The sequence below is a fragment of the Geotrypetes seraphini genome, chromosome 3, assembly GCF_902459505.1.
Source record: "Geotrypetes seraphini chromosome 3, aGeoSer1.1, whole genome shotgun sequence".
Lineage (NCBI taxonomy): Eukaryota > Metazoa > Chordata > Amphibia > Gymnophiona > Dermophiidae > Geotrypetes > Geotrypetes seraphini.
In genome coordinates, this window is record NC_047086.1 from 361,949,455 (window position 1) to 361,955,829 (window position 6,375).

The following is a 6,375-nucleotide window of genomic DNA, read 5'->3' on the forward strand; positions in this document are numbered from 1 at the left end:
ATGAGAAAAATATGGTAACCCTAGGTGGGAACGCTTGGGGCTACCTTGTTCTATCTTCAGGGAGGACATGGGATCCTGTTGGGGGTGGGATATTTTCTGTTCCAGGGGCGGGGGTGGGAAATAGGGCGAATTGGGAGCTGAGCTATAATTTTCTATTGGCCAGGATAACATGAATTACCCCCGAATATTCAGTACTGGTTTAAAAAAAACCCAAAAACTGACTGCTGTGGGCTGATTATCAATTGGATTGTTTATTCCTTTGTTGAAGCTTTTGTACTCTTAAATCTTTTTAGATTTACCATATATGTAACACTGGTCTCTCACCAATTGTCCCGGGCACTGTCAAGCTCTTTAGGTGGGGGTAGCCTGACCAGTCTCCAAAACAGACTTCTATATTTTGAGCTGGATTCAGGCCTGGGCCAGACATCTGGAAGGCCAAAGGGTATGCCTTCTTGGGCACATTTTACTTCATTCTTAGCAAATAAACAGCATTTCCTCTTGTTTCCCAAGTTTGGAATACTGTTGCAGGCTCCCTCTGCTGTGTGGCAGGGGCTACAGACACCACACACAGCAAATTTCTCCCGTCTTAACTCCAGGGATTTCCCACTAGGGTCTCGGTAGGGGTGGGCCACCAAAGACCTCTTTTTTACAGACATAATCCATTTTATTACCTGTTGGACCTGCCCACCTAGGCTGGCTCTTTCCAAAACCAAACAGCGGAGATAGTCAGCTCTGCACAGTCAACAACAAATCCAAAAGCAAAGCAGAGTGTGCCTGGTCTTCAAATGAACCACACTTTAATAGCAACGAATGGTAAGACACATACAGAAAATCATCTGGCACATCGTGTGACTCAACACGGGCTGTGTTTTGGCTAAAAAGCCTGCATCAAGAGTCCTTGTGAATGACAAACCAGATAATAAATAGTATTCATTAAAGGAATGCCAATCCTAAAAAGTAATTAGATAATTAAAGTTTTAGTATTGTGGTCCCACTGAAAAAGAAGGTCACCAGACTACCACTAGTGGTCAGCACTATTTTGAGACCAAGAGCCAATGGGGCAGAAACAGAAAGGAGATTGCAAGCAATGCATGCAAATAGATCTCATGCATATTAATTGGGGAAATCCTGAAAACCCGACTGGATTCCGGCCCTCGAGGACCGGAGTTGCTCACTCCTGGTCTAGCCCCATCACAGTAGACATCAGGGATTACTTCTAGGAATCTAGGTAACTTCTAGGGGTGGTTGTGGAGGTGGGGGAAATAGAAACTTGATGGCAGATAAAGGACAAATGACCCATCCAGTCTGCCCGTCTGCAGTAACCATTATCTCTTCCTCTCTCTAAGAGATCCCATGTGTCTATCTCACGCTTTCTTGAATTCAGACACAGTCTTTGTCTCCATCACCTCTTCCGGGAGACTGTTCCTTGCCTCTACCACCATTTCTGTAAAAAAGTATTTCCTTAGATTACTCCTGAGCCTATCACCTCTTCACCTCATCCTATGCCTTCTCATGCAATTATATTATTGAATATTAGATACAATGTAAAGCCCCTAAGCTTTGAGATATATTATCTAATATAATTATAAACTAAATAGATCTTTCTGCAACCTTAACGGTAGATTTTTATATTAATATATTAGTGGGGGGGGGGGGGGTGCGATTTTATACTAGCATTACCTTTTGTTATAAATTCTACGATGGATTCTATTACATGATTATAATTTATTCTTTTAGAAACCATGCGTTAGTACAATCAGGCAAGACAAATACTTTTGGAGTATTTTAGTTTTAGATTAATTATGGTTAAGATTTTTAATCATTACTTCATTACAACTGTTATGTGGTGCAAGTATTTTACATACTTATATAGATTTAGTACACCAATATTATTTACCGTTAAGGTTGCAGAAAGATCTATTTACGGTAGTTTATAATTATATTAGATAATATATCTCAAAGCTTAGGTACTTTACATTGTATCCAATATTCAATAATGTAATGACATAATCAATGAATTTTTATAAAAATACTTATTCAATTTGGATTTTTCATTAGTAATAAGATGTTTTAAGGCAGTGGTCTCAAACTCAAACCCTTTGCAGGACCACATTTTGGATCTGTAGGTACTTGGAGGGCCTCAGAAAAAAAATAGTTAACGTCAATTTTGCATGAGTTAACGACAATTTTGCATGAGGTAAAATTCTATATTTATAAATCTTTCCTTTTGGCTACGTCGTAATTATAGCTAAAGAGACATGATCAAGAAACTGTTTTATTTTACTTTTGTGATTATGATAAACATACCAAGGGCCTCAAAATAGTACCTGGCGGGCCGCATGTGGCCCCCGGGCCGCGAGTTTGAGACCACTGTTTTAAGGGATATATATCCATATATTAATTAGATAGGTATGTTGGGATTTTCACATTTTATATCACTTATCAAGTTTTTGGTTCTTTTTAGAAATTGGTGCATGTACATAAGGAGGCATAGCCCCTGACGAAACCAAGTGTGAAACGGTGGTCAGCCGTCAGGCATGAAAGATAAGTGCCTTCCTCTCATAGCACCTTAAGCACTTTAGATTCATATTTCTATAGAGCCTGTGAAAAATGAGAAATTAATTTAAAATTATTGGGCACACGTCACTTTACCAAGACCGATGATGAACACATCACCCCAGCAAGGGCACGAAAAATTAATAAAGTAGTGCCTTGGGTGTTTGAGGTCTGGTAATTAAATTCACTTGATATAAGTTTGTTCTCTATTATACGACTATTAGTTTATTGAACAAATTCATATTTTTACCTTATTTGAGTTAATTGGTACACATAGAAGACATATTCTAAAAGAGAAGCAGGGCAGGTTGGGTTAAGGCAGAGACAGGGACACAAATAGACAGCCAATCTAGCACTCAGTAACTGCAGTTATTCAGACACGCTCAGCTGTCGCTGTCCAACACAACCAGATCGCTAGCGGGTTAAAAGACAGTCTGGGACTCACTTTATATGCTTTTAAAAGAGGTCTAACTAGAGGCATCTTTAGGAATGCCCAAACCAAATCGTCTTAGTTTCCATTGTTGCACACCCACGGCATTCCCACTAGAGAATGACACGGTGACAAAATTCATCACCGTCCCCGTCCCCGTGGATAACCGCGGGAAATAATCCCATGTCATTTTCTAGTGTCTATTTCAACCTCAGTCCTTCTACACCAGCATTCTTCAAAGCAAAGCTTGTGGGTCAGTGGTTGTGGCCATTCATACTCTCATTCTTATGTGAGCCAAGGATAATGAAGCCATTGTGACATCACTGATGTGATTGGCTCTTAGGCACTGGTGGAATGAGGCATTATGACATCACAATATCTGCTCTGGATACCAGAGACTGTCATTCTGTTGTGCCTATCTCAACCTCAGTCCTTCTACACCAGCATTCTTCAAAGGAAAGCTTGCGAGTCAGTGGTTGTGCCCAATTATACTCTGATTCTTCCCTCTCTCCTTAAAGAATGACATGAAGATGGTTTCCCGCGGTTATCCGCGGGGACGGGAACGGTGATGAATTTTGTCACCGTGTCATTCTCTAATTCCCACATCTTGGATGTCTTTCGCTGGGCATCCAGCACTCCTGGATGATCCTTTTAAAAACCCTTTGACTATGCAACTTAGATGTTTTCAGTTTATCAGGACGTCTAGACCGCTTTTGTGATAGTTTTTGGTCATCTCTATATTTTTTTAAAATGAGCCCCATAGTGAGGTCAGTGTTGATTTCAAAATGCTTACATGGCATTTATATTTGTTCCAAGATATTTAGCCCCAGCTCTGCCTGGATACTAAGGCGACTATTGAAAGTTATCCCTGTACCACTGATATGCAGTGCCAGTATCTGGACCACTTGTGGTTCTCCCTTGGCTCTGGGCTGTTTTACCACTATCTAGATGGTGCTAGAATAGTCCCTATTTATTTATTTGAACATTTCTTATACTCAGGGCCGGATTTAGATGAAAAGAGGCCCTAGGCTATTCCACTTATGAGGCCCTTTCACCTCCCATTTTTACATTTGTATATTACATGAGAGATAATAAAATACATCATTACTGTGATATATATCAATATGTTAAATGAAACATGTTGTTATTGGTACTAACCTTTATAAAAAATGTGACACGGGTAATAAATAAATAAAAAGTCGAGAACACTTATTTGGACATTTATTCTCAGCACCATATATAGTACTTGTAACAATAACTAATCAAACATAACGCACAACATTGCCCCTTCCTATGTCCATAGTGCCCCCAGTGCGTCCTTACTCACCTCACCCCCCCTCCGATGCCCGCCTGCCTCCCATCCCCCTTCTATTGAACACACCCCCATGCCATCCTGCCTGCCTGCCTTCCATTAAACCCCCCACCCCCCTCTCCGATGCCAGCCTGCCTGCCTCCCATCCCCCTTCCACTGAACCCCCCCCACCCCCCACCCCTCCGATGCCAGTCTGGGCCGCCCTGTCCTGACGGATCCACATTTTGCCTCTCTCCCTGTGGGGCTGGCCTTTGCCCAGCTGTTTCCGGACTGACGTCTTCCCTCCCCGATCCTCCTCCCAGGGCGAGAAAAAGAAAGGGAGAAGCCGAGTCGGCGCCCTGTTGCGGCCGGAGCCGGTTCCGATCCCGAAGCATATAATTTCTCCTTATTTTCGGTTCAGTGTTTTAGTGTTCACTGTTTTTAGAATAGTGTAATTTTAATTTTGCTAACAATTTGAATGTAGGCCCCTCTTGATCTTGAGGCCCTATGCTGAAGCCTAGTTAGCCTATAGGAAAATCCGGCCCTGCTTATACTGCAATTGATCCAAGTATACCAAGGTGGTTTACAAAACATAGCAAAGAAAAGTGAGATGTGTAGGAAGGGGACGAGGTTAATGTTTCAGTGGCATTATCCAGATAATGCTGCTGAAAATCAATGGCTGGCCTGGTAAGTGGCATTTATCCAAGCAGGAATCACTTCTGCCCGGGTAAATCCCACTGAATAATCTGTCTCAAAATATATGAGTGGGCTTATACCAAAGTCTATGGCTGTCAGAACGGGGGTGGCCACAGGGGCCATGGCCACTTCCCTTAAAAGTTAGCAGTCGGAGGTCAGAAGAGTTATGGCTCTCCCATTTCCCCCTCTCACCTCCTCCCCAGCCACTTTCATTTTTGTGGGCATTCCCCAGAATTCTTCAGACTTCTGGGGCAGGCCAACGGCAGCAGGTTCATTCGTTGCCGCTGACAGCTGCCCGAAGATTTTAAATGACAGCAGCCGGGGAGGAGGTAGGTGGGGGAGATGGGAGCCGAGAGAGGTCTAGGGTAGAGCTTTTGCCCCCCAAACAAAAAGCATTCTGTTACCTATGACCAAAGTCAGATAGTAGGTATGTTGTTCTCTATATTCAAAATCATTTTCTTCAGATCCACTGAATTTTATATGAACTGTACAAAAAATTGTAAGAAATAAAATCTGTTTTGCTTGCTTGCATGGTTGTACTGCTGCTATCTTCCACTTGCATTACTTTTGGGATAGTGTCTCCAAATGGATTTACTTTTGTGCATAACAAAAGAGGTAAGCCAGGTTTTGGGGGGGATGATCCTGTTTCTTTGATTTACTGCACCTGCTCTTCTAAATGCTTACATTGTGCCAAAAAAAATGCTTCTACTACCATATTGCTCCTTTCTGTATATAGGCCATCTGAGATTACCGTATTTTCACGCAGATAACGCGCACCCATGTAAAACGCGCACACGGGTATAGCAACCACGATTTTATGTACAAAAACTTTTGTATACCGCGCTCATGGGTATACCGCGCATGCAGCCCGACTCTCCTTTCGCCCTCCCCGACTCTCCGTGCGCTGTCCCGACTCTCCGTTCACCCTCCCTGACTTTCCGTGCACTGCCCCGCCTCTCCGTGCGCTGTCCCGACTCTCCGTTCACCCTCCCTTACTTTCCGTGCACTGCCCCGCCTCTCTGTGCGCTGTCCCGACCATGTGCCTCAGGCCGCGCCCCCAGGTGGGACCTAAGGCTCCAGGGCCTATTCTGATTGGCCCACGCGCCTTAGGCCCCACCAGTAGGCGGAGCTTTGGGACGGATGGGCCAATCCGGCCTCATTCCGTCGTTGGCTGCCTGCCGGACAGGCGGGTTTGGCTCCCGTCTGTCCGGCCAACTACCAAAGGTACGGGGAAGGGGGGTGGGGGTGTCGTGGGGGTCGGCCAGGGGGGTCGCGGGTCGGCTGGGGGGGCGGTCGGAGATTCTTGGGGGGGGGCGGTCGTTGGAGGGAGGGGGTTTGCGTTGAGGGCAGGGATCCCTCCTGCCCGTAATGTAGTGCGGGGTGGGGGTAGGGGGTCGCCGTG